We start from the raw sequence: 16,081 nt of genomic DNA, 5'->3' as shown, positions 1-16,081 counted from the left end.
TAATGTCTCAAACAGTCTACGCTTTGATCGTTCCCTCGAAGACCAGTAGCAGTTTCCGATGCACATCTGGAGGCATTCTGTTATCTGTGCACTATCAGAGTGGTGATGAAACACAGAAATTGCATCGGGATTGAGTACCACAGTCACCATACGCACTGTCTTCCATGGCAGCAATGTCTCAAACAGTCTAGGCTTTGATCATTGACTGGAAGACCAGTTGTAGTTTCCGACGCACATCTGGAAGCATTATGTACTCTGTGGATTATCAGAGTATTGATGAAACACAGAAATTGCATCGGGATTGAATACAACAGTCACCGTGCGCACTTTCCTCCATGGGAGTAATGTCTCAAAGAGTCTACGCTTTGTTCGTTCCCTGGAAGACCAGTAGTAGTTTCCGATGCACATCTGAAGGCATTCTGTAATCTGTAGACTATCAGACTGTTGATGAGACACAGAAATTGCATCGGGATTGAATACAACAGTCACCATGCGCACTTACCTCCATGGGAGCCATGTCTCAAACAGTCTACGCTTTGATCGTTCCCTGTTAGGCCAGTAGTAGTATCCGATGCACATCTGGAGGCATTATGTAATCTGTGCACTATCAGAGTGTTGATGAAACACAGGTATTGCATCGGGATTGAATGCAACAGTCACCATGCGCACTTTCCTCCACGGGAGTAATGTCTCAAAGAGTCTACGGTTTGATCGTTCCCTGGAAGACCTGTAGTAGTTTCCGATGCACATCTTGTGGCATTCTATAATCTGTGGACTATCAGAGTGTTTATGAAACACAGAAATTGTATTGGGATTGAATACAACAGTCACCATGCCCACTTTCCTCCATGGGAGTAATGTCTCAAACAGTCTAGTGTTTGATAGTTCCCTTAAATACCAGTAGTAGTTTCCGATGCACGTCTGGTGGCATTCTTTAACCTGTGAACTATCAGAGTGTTGATGAAACACAGAAATTGCATTGGGATTGAATACAACAGTCACCATGCGCACTTTTCTCCATAGGAGTGATGTCTGAAACAGTCTACGCTTTGATAGTTCCCTGGAAGACCAGTAGTAGTTTCCGATGCACATCTCGTGGCATTCTGTAATGTGCGGACTATCAGAGTGTTGATGAAACAAAGATATTGGATCAGGATTGAATTCAACAGTCACCATGAGCATGTTCCTCCACGGGAGTAATGCCTCAAACAGTCTACGCTTTGATCGTTCCCTGGAAGACCTGTTGTAGTTTCCGATGCACGTCTGGTGGCATTCTGTAATCTGTGGACTATCGGAGTGTTGATGAAACACAGAAATTGCATCGGGATTGAATAAAACAGTCACCAAGCCCACTTTCCTCCATGGGAGTAATCCTGAAACAATCTATGCTTTAATCGTTCCCTGGAAGACCAGTAGTAGCTTCCGATGCACATCTGGAGGCATTCAGTAATCTGTGGACTATCAGAGTGTTGATGAATCACAGAAAATGCATCGGGATTGAATACCTCAATGACCATGCGCACTTTCCTCATTGGGAGTAATGCCTCAAAGAGTTTACGCTTTGATCGTTCCCTGGAAGACCAGTAGCAGTTTCTGATGCACATCTGGAGGCATTCTCTAATCTGTGGACCTTTAGAGTGTTGATGAAACACAGAAATTGCATTGGGATTGAATACAACAGTCACCATGCGCACTTTCCTCCATGGGAGTAATCTCTCAAACAGTCTACGCCTTGATCGTTCCCTGGAAGACCAGTAGTAGTTTCCGATGCACATCTGGAGGCATTCTGTAATCTGTGGACTATCAGAGTGTTGATGAAACACAGAAATTGCATCGGGATTGAATGCAACAGTCACCATGCTCACTTTCCTCCATGGGAGTAATGTCTCAAACAGTCTACGCTTTGATCGTTCCCTCGAAGACCAGTAGCAGTTTCCGAGGCACATCTGGAGGCATTCTGTTATCTGTGCACTATCAGAGTGGTGATGAAACACAGAAATTGCATCGGGATTGAGTACCACAGTCACCATGCGCACTGTCTTCCATGGGAGCAATGTCTCAAACAGTCTAGGCTTTGATCTTTGACTGGAAGACCAATTGTAGTTTCTGATGCACATCTGGAAGCATTATGTAATCTGTGGATTATCAGAGTATTGATGAAACACAGAAATTGCATCGGGATTGAATACAACAGTCACCGTGCGCACTTTCCTCCACGGGGGTATGTCTCAAACAGTCTGTGCTTTCGTCGTTCCCTGGAAGACCAGTAGTAGTTTCCGATGCACATCTGGTGGCATTCTGTAATCTGTGGAATGTCAGAGTGTTGATGAAACATAGAAATTGCATCGGGATCGAATACAACAGTCACCATGCTCACTTTCCTCCATAGGAGTAATGTCTCAAAGAGTCTACGCTTTGATCGTTCCCTGGAAGACCAGTAGCAGTTTCCGATGCACATCTGGAGGCATTCTGTTATCTGTGGACTATCAGAGTGGCGATGAGACACAGAAATTGATCGGGATTGAGTACCACAGTCACCATGCGCACTTTCCTCCATGGGAGCAATGTCTGAAACAGTCTAGGCTTTCATCGTTCCCTGGAAGACCAGTTGTAGTTTCCGATGCACATCTGGAGGCATTCTGTTATCTGTGCACTATCAGAGTGGTGATGAAACACAGAAATTGCAGCGGGATTGAATGCAACAGTCACCATGCTCACTTTCCTCCATGGGAGTAATGTCTCAAACAGTCTACGCTTTGATCGTTCCCTCGAAGACCAGTAGCAGTTTCCGATGCACATCTGGAGGCATTCTGTTATCTGTGGACTATCAGAGTGGCGATGAGACACAGAAATTGATCGGGATTGAGTACCACAGTCACCATGCGCACTTTCCTCCATGGGAGCAATGTCTGAAACAGTCTAAGCTTTGATAGTTCCCTGGAAGACCAGTAGTAGTTTCCGATGCACAACTGGTGGCATTCTGTAATATGTGGACTATCAGTGTGTTGATGAAATACTGAAATTGCATCGGGATTGAATACAACAGTCACCATGCGCACTTTTCTCCATGGGAGTGATGTCTGAAACAGTCTAAGCTTTGATTGTTCACTGGAACACCAGTAGTAGTTTCCGATGCACATCTCGTGGCATTCTGTAATGTGTGGACTATCAGAGTGTTGATGAAACACAGAAACTGCATCGGGATTGAATACAACAGTCACCATGCGCACTTTCCTCCATGGGAGTAATCCTCAAACAGTCTACGCTTTAATCGTTCTGTGGAAGACCAGTAGTAGTTTCCGATGCACATATCTAGGCATTCTGTAATCTGTGGACTATCAGAGTGTTGATGCGACACAGAAATTGCATCGCGATTGAATACAACAGTCACCATGCTTACTTTCCTCCATGGGAGTGATGCCTCAAACTGTCTACGCTTTGATCGTTACCTGGAAGACCAGTAGTAGTTTCTGATGCACATCTGGAGGCATTCTGTTATCTGTGGACTATCAGAGTGTTGATGAAACACAGAAATTGCATCGGGATTGAATACAACAGTCACCATGCGCACTTTTCTCCATAGGAGTGATGTCTGAAACAGTCTACGCTTTGATAGTTCCCTGGAAGACCAGTAGTAGTTTCCGATGCTCATCTCGTGGCATTCTGTAATGTGCGGACTATCAGAGTGTTGATGAAACAAAGATATTGCATCAGGATTGAATTCAACAGTCACCATGCCCATGTTCCTCCACGGGAGTAATGCCTCAAACAGTCTACGCTTTGATCGTTCCCTGGAAGACCAGTTGTAGTTTCCGATGCACGTCTGGTGGCATTCTGTAATCTGTGGACTATCGGAGTGTTGATGAAACACAGAAATTGCATCGGGATTGAATAAAACAGTCACCAAGCCCACTTTCCTCCATGGGAGTAATCCTGAAACAATCTATGCTTTAATCGTTCCCTGGAAGACCAGTAGTAGCTTCCGATGCACATCTGGAGGCATTCAGTAATCTGTTGACTATCAGAGTGTTGATGAATCACAGAAAATGCATCGGGATTGAATACCACAATGACCATGCGCACTTTCCTCATTGGGAGTAATGCCTCAAAGAGTTTACGCTTTTATCGTTCCCTGGAAGACCAGTAGCAGTTTCTGATGCACATCTGGAGGCATTCTCTAATCTGTGGACCTTTAGAGTGTTGATGAAACACAGAAATTGCATTGGGATTGAATACAACAGTCACCATGCGCACTTTCCTCCATGGGAGTAATCTCTCAAACAGTCTACGACTTGATCGTTCCCTGGAAGACCAGTAGTAGTTTCCGATGCACATCTGGAGGCATTCTGTAATCTGTGGACTATCAGAGTGTTGATGAAACACAGAAATTGCATCGGGATTGAATGCAACAGTCACCATGCTCACTTTCCTCCATGGGAGTAATGTCTCAAAGAGTCTACGCTTTGATCGTTCCCTCGAAGACCAGTAGCAGTTTCCGAGGCACATCTGGAGGCATTCTGTTATCTGTGCACTATCAGAGTGGTGATGAAACACAGAAATTGCATCGGGATTGAGTACCACAGTCACCATGCGCACTGTCTTCCATGGGAGCAATGTCTCAAACAGTCTAGGCTTTGATCTTTGACTGGAAGACCAATTGTAGTTTCCGATGCACATCTGGAAACATTATGTAATCTGTGGATTATCAGAGTATTGATGAAACACAGAAATTGCATCGGGATTGAATACAACAGTCACCATGCGCACTTTCCTCCACGGGGGTATGTCTCAAACAGTCTGTGCTTTCGTCGTTCCCTGGAAGACCAGTAGTAGTTTCCGATGCACATCTGGTGGCATTCTGTAATCTGTGGAATGTCAGAGTGTTGATGAAACATAGAAATTGCATCGGGATCGAATACAACAGTCACCATGCTCACTTTCCTCCATGGGAGTAATGTCTCAAAGAGTCTACGCTTTGATCGTTCCCTGGAAGACCAGTAGCAGTTTCCGATGCACATCTGGAGGCATTCTGTTATCTGTGGACTATCAGAGTGTTGATGAAACACAGAAATTGCATCGGGATTGAGTACCACAGTCACCATGCGCACTTTCCTCCATGGGAGCAATGTCTGAAACAGTCTAGACTTTGATCGTTCCCTGGAAGCCCAGTTGTAGTTTCCGATGCACATCTGGAGGCATTCTGTAATCTGTGGACCGTCAAAGTGTTGATGCAACACAGAAATTGCATCGGGATTGAGTACCACAGTCACCATGCGCACTGTCTTCCATGGGAGCAATGTCTCAAACAGTCTAGGCTTTGATCATTGACTGGAAGACCAGTTGTAGTTTCCGATGCACATCTGGAAGCATTATGTAATCTGTGGATTATCAGAGTATTGATGAAACACAGAAATTGCATCGGGATTGAATACAACAGTCACCGTGCGTACTTTCCTCCACGGGGGTATGTCTCAGACAGTCTGTGCTTTCATCGTTCCCTAAAAGACCAGTAGTAGTTTCCGATGCACATCTGGTGGCATTCTGTAATCTGTGGAATATCAGAGTGTTGATGAAACATAGAAATTGCATCGGGATCGAATACAACAGTCACCATGCTCACTTTCCTCCATAGGAGTAATGTCTCAAAGAGTCTACGCTTTGATCGTTCCCTGGAAGACCAGTAGCAGTTTCCGATGCACATCTGGAGGCATTCTGTTATCTGTGGACTATCAGAGTGGCGATGAGACACAGAAATTGATCGGGATTGAGTACCACAGTCACCATGCGCACTTTCCTCCATGGGAGCAATGTCTGAAACAGTCTAGGCTTTCATCGTTCCCTGGAAGACCAGTTGTAGTTTCCGATGCACATCTGGAGTCATTCTGTTATCTGTGCACTATCAGAGTGGTGATGAAACACAGAAATTGCAGCGGGATTGAATGCAACAGTCACCATGCTCACTTTCCTCCATGGGAGTAATGTCTCAAACAGTCTACGCTTTGATCGTTCCCTCGAAGACCAGTAGCAGTTTCCGATGCACATCTGGAGGCATTCTGTTATCTGTGCACTATCAGAGTGGTGATGAAACACAGAAATTGCATCGGGATTGAGTACCACAGTCACCATACGCACTGTCTTCCATGGCAGCAATGTCTCAAACAGTCTAGGCTTTGATCATTGACTGGAAGACCAGTTGTAGTTTCCGACGCACATCTGGAAGCATTATGTACTCTGTGGATTATCAGAGTATTGATGAAACACAGAAATTGCATCGGGATTGAATACAACAGTCACCGTGCGCACTTTCCTCCATGGGAGTAATGTCTCAAAGAGTCTACGCTTTGTTCGTTCCCTGGAAGACCAGTAGTAGTTTCCGATGCACATCTGAAGGCATTCTGTAATCTGTAGACTATCAGACTGTTGATGAGACACAGAAATTGCATCGGGATTGAATACAACAGTCACCATGCGCACTTACCTCCATGGGAGCCATGTCTCAAACAGTCTACGCTTTGATCGTTCCCTGTTAGGCCAGTAGTAGTATCCGATGCACATCTGGAGGCATTATGTAATCTGTGGACTATCAGAGTGTTGATGAAACACAGGTATTGCATCGGGATTGAATGCAACAGTCACCATGCGCACTTTCCTCCACGGGAGTAATGTCTCAAAGAGTCTACGGTTTGATCGTTCCCTGGAAGACCTGTAGTAGTTTCCGATGCACATCTTGTGGCATTCTATAATCTGTGGACTATCAGAGTGTTTATGAAACACAGAAATTGTATTGGGATTGAATACAACAGTCACCATGCCCACTTTCCTCCATGGGAGTAATGTCTCAAACAGTCTAGTGTTTGATAGTTCCCTTAAATACCAGTAGTAGTTTCCGATGCACGTCTGGTGGCATTCTTTAACCTGTGAACTATCAGAGTGTTGATGAAACACAGAAATTGCATTGGGATTGAATACAACAGTCACCATGCGCACTTTTCTCCATAGGAGTGATGTCTGAAACAGTCTACGCTTTGATAGTTCCCTGGAAGACCAGTAGTAGTTTCCGATGCACATCTCGTGGCATTCTGTAATGTGCGGACTATCAGAGTGTTGATGAAACAAAGATATTGGATCAGGATTGAATTCAACAGTCACCATGAGCATGTTCCTCCACGGGAGTAATGCCTCAAACAGTCTACGCTTTGATCGTTCCCTGGAAGACCAGTTGTAGTTTCCGATGCACGTCTGGTGGCATTCTGTAATCTGTGGACTATCGGAGTGTTGATGAAACACAGAAATTGCATCGGGATTGAATAAAACAGTCACCAAGCCCACTTTCCTCCATGGGAGTAATCCTGAAACAATCTATGCTTTAATCGTTCCCTGGAAGACCAGTAGTAGCTTCCGATGCACATCTGGAGGCATTCAGTAATCTGTGGACTATCAGAGTGTTGATGAATCACAGAAAATGCATCGGGATTGAATACCTCAATGACCATGCGCACTTTCCTCATTGGGAGTAATGCCTCAAAGAGTTTACGCTTTGATCGTTCCCTGGAAGACCAGTAGCAGTTTCTGATGCACATCTGGAGGCATTCTCTAATCTGTGGACCTTTAGAGTGTTGATGAAACACAGAAATTGCATTGGGATTGAATACAACAGTCACCATGCGCACTTTCCTCCATGGGAGTAATCTCTCAAACAGTCTACGCCTTGATCGTTCCCTGGAAGACCAGTAGTAGTTTCCGATGCACATCTGGAGGCATTCTGTAATCTGTGGACTATCAGAGTGTTGATGAAACACAGAAATTGCATCGGGATTGAATGCAACAGTCACCATGCTCACTTTCCTCCATGGGAGTAATGTCTCAAACAGTCTACGCTTTGATCGTTCCCTCGAAGACCAGTAGCAGTTTCCGAGGCACATCTGGAGGCATTCTGTTATCTGTGCACTATCAGAGTGGTGATGAAACACAGAAATTGCATCGGGATTGAGTACCACAGTCACCATGCGCACTGTCTTCCATGGGAGCAATGTCTCAAACAGTCTAGGCTTTGATCTTTGACTGGAAGACCAATTGTAGTTTCTGATGCACATCTGGAAGCATTATGTAATCTGTGGATTATCAGAGTATTGATGAAACACAGAAATTGCATCGGGATTGAATACAACAGTCACCGTGCGCACTTTCCTCCACGGGGGTATGTCTCAAACAGTCTGTGCTTTCGTCGTTCCCTGGAAGACCAGTAGTAGTTTCCGATGCACATCTGGTGGCATTCTGTAATCTGTGGAATGTCAGAGTGTTGATGAAACATAGAAATTGCATCGGGATCGAATACAACAGTCACCATGCTCACTTTCCTCCATAGGAGTAATGTCTCAAAGAGTCTACGCTTTGATCGTTCCCTGGAAGACCAGTAGCAGTTTCCGATGCACATCTGGAGGCATTCTGTTATCTGTGGACTATCAGAGTGGCGATGAGACACAGAAATTGATCGGGATTGAGTACCACAGTCACCATGCGCACTTTCCTCCATGGGAGCAATGTCTGAAACAGTCTAGGCTTTCATCGTTCCCTGGAAGACCAGTTGTAGTTTCCGATGCACATCTGGAGGCATTCTGTTATCTGTGCACTATCAGAGTGGTGATGAAACACAGAAATTGCAGCGGGATTGAATGCAACAGTCACCATGCTCACTTTCCTCCATGGGAGTAATGTCTCAAACAGTCTACGCTTTGATCGTTCCCTCGAAGACCAGTAGCAGTTTCCGATGCACATCTGGAGGCATTCTGTTATCTGTGCACTATCAGAGTGGTGATGAAACACAGAAATTGCATCGGGATTGAGTACCACAGTCACCATACGCACTGTCTTCCATGGCAGCAATGTCTCAAACAGTCTAGGCTTTGATCATTGACTGGAAGACCAGTTGTAGTTTCCGACGCACATCTGGAAGCATTATGTACTCTGTGGATTATCAGAGTATTGATGAAACACAGAAATTGCATCGGGATTGAATACAACAGTCACCGTGCGCACTTTCCTCCATGGGAGTAATGTCTCAAAGAGTCTACGCTTTGTTCGTTCCCTGGAAGACCAGTAGTAGTTTCCGATGCACATCTGAAGGCATTCTGTAATCTGTAGACTATCAGACTGTTGATGAGACACAGAAATTGCATCGGGATTGAATACAACAGTCACCATGCGCACTTACCTCCATGGGAGCCATGTCTCAAACAGTCTACGCTTTGATCGTTCCCTGTTAGGCCAGTAGTAGTATCCGATGCACATCTGGAGGCATTATGTAATCTGTGGACTATCAGAGTGTTGATGAAACACAGGTATTGCATCGGGATTGAATGCAACAGTCACCATGCGCACTTTCCTCCACGGGAGTAATGTCTCAAAGAGTCTACGGTTTGATCGTTCCCTGGAAGACCTGTAGTAGTTTCCGATGCACATCTTGTGGCATTCTATAATCTGTGGACTATCAGAGTGTTTATGAAACACAGAAATTGTATTGGGATTGAATACAACAGTCACCATGCCCACTTTCCTCCATGGGAGTAATGTCTCAAACAGTCTAGTGTTTGATAGTTCCCTTAAATACCAGTAGTAGTTTCCGATGCACGTCTGGTGGCATTCTTTAACCTGTGAACTATCAGAGTGTTGATGAAACACAGAAATTGCATTGGGATTGAATACAACAGTCACCATGCGCACTTTTCTCCATAGGAGTGATGTCTGAAACAGTCTACGCTTTGATAGTTCCCTGGAAGACCAGTAGTAGTTTCCGATGCACATCTCGTCTCATTCTGTAATGTGCGGACTATCAGAGTGTTGATGAAACAAAGATATTGGATCAGGATTGAATTCAACAGTCACCATGAGCATGTTCCTCCACGGGAGTAATGCCTCAAACAGTCTACGCTTTGATCGTTCCCTGGAAGACCAGTTGTAGTTTCCGATGCACGTCTGGTGGCATTCTGTAATCTGTGGACTATCGGAGTGTTGATGAAACACAGAAATTGCATCGGGATTGAATAAAACAGTCACCAAGCCCACTTTCCTCCATGGGAGTAATCCTGAAACAATCTATGCTTTAATCGTTCCCTGGAAGACCAGTAGTAGCTTCCGATGCACATCTGGAGGCATTCAGTAATCTGTGGACTATCAGAGTGTTGATGAATCACAGAAAATGCATCGGGATTGAATACCTCAATGACCATGCGCACTTTCCTCATTGGGAGTAATGCCTCAAAGAGTTTACGCTTTGATCGTTCCCTGGAAGACCAGTAGCAGTTTCGGATGCACATCTGGAGGCATTCTCTAATCTGTGGACCTTTAGAGTGTTGATGAAACACAGAAATTGCATTGGGATTGAATACAACAGTCACCATGCGCACTTTCCTCCATGGGAGTAATCTCTCAAACAGTCTACGCCTTGATCGTTCCCTGGAAGACCAGTAGTAGTTTCCGATGCACATCTGGAGGCATTCTGTAATCTGTGGACTATCAGAGTGTTGATGAAACACAGAAATTGCATCGGGATTGAATGCAACAGTCACCATGCTCACTTTCCTCCATGGGAGTAATGTCTCAAACAGTCTACGCTTTGATCGTTCCCTCGAAGACCAGTAGCAGTTTCCGAGGCACATCTGGAGGCATTCTGTTATCTGTGCACTATCAGAGTGGTGATGAAACACAGAAATTGCATCGGGATTGAGTACCACAGTCACCATGCGCACTGTCTTCCATGGGAGCAATGTCTCAAACAGTCTAGGCTTTGATCTTTGACTGGAAGACCAATTGTAGTTTCTGATGCACATCTGGAACCATTATGTAATCTGTGGATTATCAGAGTATTGATGAAACACAGAAATTGCATCGGGATTGAATACAACAGTCACCGTGCGCACTTTCCTCCACGGGGGTATGTCTCAAACAGTCTGTGCTTTCGTCGTTCCCTGGAAGACCAGTAGTAGTTTCCGATGCACATCTGGTGGCATTCTGTAATCTGTGGAATGTCAGAGTGTTGATGAAACATAGAAATTGCATCGGGATCGAATACAACAGTCACCATGCTCACTTTCCTCCATGGGAGTAATGTCTCAAAGAGTCTACGCTTTGATCGTTCCCTGGAAGACCAGTAGCAGTTTCCGATGCACATCTGGAGGCATTCTGTTATCTGTGGACTATCAGAGTGTTGATGAAACACAGAAATTGCATCGGGATTGAGTACCACAGTCACCATGCGCACTTTCCTCCATGGGAGCAATGTCTGAAACAGTCTAGGCTTTGATCGTTCCCTGGAAGACCAGTTGTAGTTTCCGATGCACATCTGGAGGCATTCTGTATTCTGTGGACCGTCAAAGTGTTGATGCAACACAGAAATTGCATCGGGATTGAGTACCACAGTCACCATGCGCACTGTCTTCCATGGGAGCAATGTCTCAAACAGTCTAGGCTTTGATCATTGACTGGAAGACCAGTTGTAGTTTCCGATGCACATCTGGAAGCATTATGTAATCTGTGGATTATCAGAGTATTGATGAAACACAGAAATTGCATCGGGATTGAATACAACAGTCACCGTGCGTACTTTCCTCCACGGGGGTATGTCTCTGACTGTCTGTGCTTTCATCGTTCCCTAAAAGACCAGTAGTAGTTTCCGATGCACATCTGGTGGCATTCTGTAATCTGTGGAATATCAGAGTGTTGATGAAACATAGAAATTGCATCGGGATCGAATACAACAGTCACCATGCTCACTTTCCTCCATAGGAGTAATGTCTCAAAGAGTCTACGCTTTGATCGTTCCCTGGAAGACCAGTAGCAGTTTCCGATGCACATCTGGAGGCATTCTGTTATCTGTGGACTATCAGAGTGGCGATGAGACACAGAAATTGATCGGGATTGAGTACCACAGTCACCATGCGCACTTTCCTCCATGGGAGCAATGTCTGAAACAGTCTAGGCTTTCATCGTTCCCTGGAAGACCAGTTGTAGTTTCCGATGCACATCTGGAGGCATTCTGTAATCTGTGGACTATCAGAGTGTTGATGAAACACAGAAATTGCATCGGGATTGAATGCAACAGTCACCATGCTCACTTTCCTCCATGGGAGTAATGTCTCAAACAGTCTACGCTTTGATCGTTCCCTCGAAGACCAGTAGCAGTTTCCGATGCACATCTGGAGGCATTCTGTTATCTGTGCACTATCAGAGTGGTGATGAAACACAGAAATTGCATCGGGATTGAGTACCACAGTCACCATACGCACTGTCTTCCATGGCAGCAATGTCTCAAACAGTCTAGGCTTTGATCATTGACTGGAAGACCAGTTGTAGTTTCCGACGCACATCTGGAAGCATTATGTACTCTGTGGATTATCAGAGTATTGATGAAACACAGAAATTGCATCGGGATTGAATACAACAGTCACCGTGCGCACTTTCCTCCATGGGAGTAATGTCTCAAAGAGTCTACGCTTTGTTCGTTCCCTGGAAGACCAGTAGTAGTTTCCGATGCACATCTGAAGGCATTCTGTAATCTGTAGACTATCAGACTGTTGATGAGACACAGAAATTGCATCGGGATTGAATACAACAGTCACCATGCGCACTTACCTCCATGGGAGCCATGTCTCAAACAGTCTAAGCTTTGATCGTTCCCTGTTAGGCCAGTAGTAGTATCCGATGCACATCTGGAGGCATTATGTAATCTGTGGACTATCAGAGTGTTGATGAAACACAGGTATTGCATCGGGATTGAATGCAACAGTCACCATGCGCACTTTCCTCCACGGGAGTAATGTCTCAAAGAGTCTACGGTTTGATCGTTCCCTGGAAGACCTGTAGTAGTTTCCGATGCACATCTTGTGGCATTCTATAATCTGTGGACTATCAGAGTGTTTATGAAACACAGAAATTGCATTGGGATTGAATACAACAGTCACCATGCCCACTTTCCTCCACGGGAGTAATGTCTCAAACAGTCTAGTGTTTGATAGTTCCCTTAAATACCAGTAGTAGTTTCCGATGCACGTCTGGTGGCATTCTTTAACCTGTGAACTATCAGAGTGTTGATGAAACACAGAAATTGCATTGGGATTGAATACAACAGTCACCATGCGCACTTTCCTCCATGGGAGTAATCCTCAAACAGTCTACGCTTTAATCGTTCTGTGGAAGACCAGTAGTAGTTTTCGATGCACATCTGGAGGCTTTCTGTAATCTGTAGACCTTCAAAGTGTTGATATAACTCAGTAATTGCCTCGGAATTGAATACAACAGCCACCATGCGCACTTTCCTCTATGGGAGTAATGTCTCAAACAGTCTACGCTTTGATCGTACCCTGGAAGACCAGTAGTAGTTTCCGACGCACATCTTGTGGCATTCTGTAATTTGTGGACTATCAGAGTGTTGATGAAACACAGAAATGGCATCGGGATTGAATACAACAGACACCATGCGCACGTTCCTCTACGGGAGTTATGTCTCAAACAGTCTACGCTTTGATCGTTCCCTGGAAGACCAGTAGTAGTTTCCGATGCACATCTGGTGGCATTCTGTAATCTGTGGACTATCAGAGTGTTGATGAAATACAGAAATTGCATCGGGATTGAATACAACAGTCATCATGCGCACTTTCCTCCATGGGAGTATTCCTCAGACAGGCTACGCTTTAATCGTTCCGTGGAAGACCAGTAGTAGTTTTCGATGCACATCTGGATTCTTTCTGTAATCTGTGGATCTTCAAAGTGTTGATGAAACTCAGTAATTGCCTCGGAATTGAATACAACAGCCACCATGCGCACTTTCCTCTATGGGAGTAATGTCTCAAACAGTCTATGCTTTGATCGTTCCCTGGAAGACCAGTAGTAGTTTCTGATGCACATCTGGAGGCATTCTGTAATCTGTGGACTATCAGACTATTGATGAAACACGGAAATTGCATCGGGATTGAATACAACAGTCACCATCCGCACTTTTATCCATGGGAGTAGTGTCTGAAACAGTCTACTCTTTGATCGTTCCCTGGTAGACCAGTAGTAGTTTCCGATGCACATCTGGTGGCATTCTGTAATCTGTGGACAATCAGAGTGTTGATGAAACACAGAAATTGCATCGGGATTGAATACAACAGTCACCATGCGCACTTTTCTCCATGGGAGTGATGTCTGAAACAGTCTAAGCTTTGATAGTTCCCTGGAAGACCAGTAGTAGTTTCTGATGCACAACTGGTTGCATTCTGTAATATGTGGACTATCAGAGTGTTAATGAAATACTGAAATTGCATCGGGATTGAATACAACAGTCACCATGCGCACTTTTCTCCATGGGAGTGATGTCTGAATCAGTCTAAGTTTTGATAGTTAACTGGAACACCAGTAGTAGTTTCTGATGCACATCTCGTGGCATTCTGTAATGTGTGGACTATCAGAGTGTTGATGAAACACAGAAATTGCATCGGGATTGAATACAACAGTCACCATGCGCACTTTCCTCCATGGGAGTAATCCTCAAACAGTCTACGCTTTAATCGTTCTGTGGAAGACCAGTAGTAGTTTCCGATGCACATATGGAGGCATTCCGTAATCTGTGGACTATCAGAGTGTTGATGCGACACAGAAATTGCATCGGGATTGAATACAACAGTCACCATGCTTACTTTCCTCCATGGGAGTAATGTCTCAAACTGTCTACGCTTTGATCGTTACCTGGAAGACCAGTAGTAGTTTCTGATGCACATCTGGAGGCATTCTGTTATCTGTGGACTATCAGAGTGTTGATGAAACACAGAAATTGCATCGGGATTGAATACAACTGTCACCATGCGCACATTTCTCCATAGGAGTGATGTCTGAAACAGTCTACGCTTTGATAGTTCCCTGGAGGACCAGTAGTAGTTTCCGATGCATATCTCGTGGCATTCTGTAATGAGCGGACTATCAGAGTGTTGATGAAACAAAGATATTGCATCAGGATTGAATTCAACAGTCACCATGCGCACGTTCCTCCATGGGAGTAATGCCTCAAACAGTCTACGCTTTGATCGTTCCCTGGAAGACCAGTTGTAGTTTCCGATGAACGTCTGGTGGCATTCTGTAATCTGTGGACTATCAGAGTGTTGATGAAACACAGAAATTGCATCGGGACTGAATAAAACAGTCACCAAGCGCACTTTCCTCCATGGGAGTAATCCTGAAACAATCTATGCTTTAATCGTTCCCTGGAAGACCAGTAGTAGCTTCCGATGCACATCTGGAGGCATTCTGTAATCTGTGGACTATCAGAGTGTTGATGAATCACAGAAAATGCATCGGGATTGAATACCACAATGACCATGCGCACTTTCCTCATTGGGAGTAATGCCTCAAAGAGTTTACGCTTTGATCGTTCCCTGGAAGACCAGTAGCAGTTTCTGATGCACATCTGGAGGCATTCTCTAATCTGTGGACCTTTAGAGTGTTGAAGAAACACAGAAATTGCATTGGGATTGAATACAACAGTCACCATGCGCACTTTCCTCCATGGGAGTAATGTCTCAAACAGTCTACGCCTTGATCGTTCGCTGGAAGACCAGTAGTAGTTTCCGATGCACATCTGGAGGCATTCTGTAATCTGTGGACTATCAGAGTGTTGATGAAACACAGAAATTGCATCGGGATTGAAAGCAACAGTCACCATGCTCACTTTTCTCCATGGGAGTAATGTCTCAAACAGTCTACGCTTTGATCGTTCCCTCGAAGACCAGTAGCAGTTTCCGAGGCACATCTGGAGGCACTCTGTTATCTGTGCACTATCAGAGTGTTGATGAAACACAGAAATTGCATCGGGATTGAGTACTACAGTCACCATGCGCACTGTCTTCCATGGGAGCAATGTCTCAAACAGTCTAGGATTTGATCATTGACTGGAAGACCAATTGTAGTTTCCGATGCACATCTGGAAGCATTATGTAATCTGTGGATTATCAGAGTATTGATGAAACACAGAAATTGCATCGGGATTGAATACAACAGTCACCGTGCGCACTTTCCTCCACGGGGGTATGTCTCAAACAGTCTGTGCTTTCGT

The sequence above is a fragment of the Schistocerca gregaria genome, unplaced genomic scaffold (assembly GCF_023897955.1).
Source record: "Schistocerca gregaria isolate iqSchGreg1 unplaced genomic scaffold, iqSchGreg1.2 ptg000131l, whole genome shotgun sequence".
Taxonomy (NCBI): domain Eukaryota; kingdom Metazoa; phylum Arthropoda; class Insecta; order Orthoptera; family Acrididae; genus Schistocerca; species Schistocerca gregaria.
The sequence above is the reverse complement of the archived record's forward strand: the minus strand, read 5'-3'. Positions refer to the sequence as shown.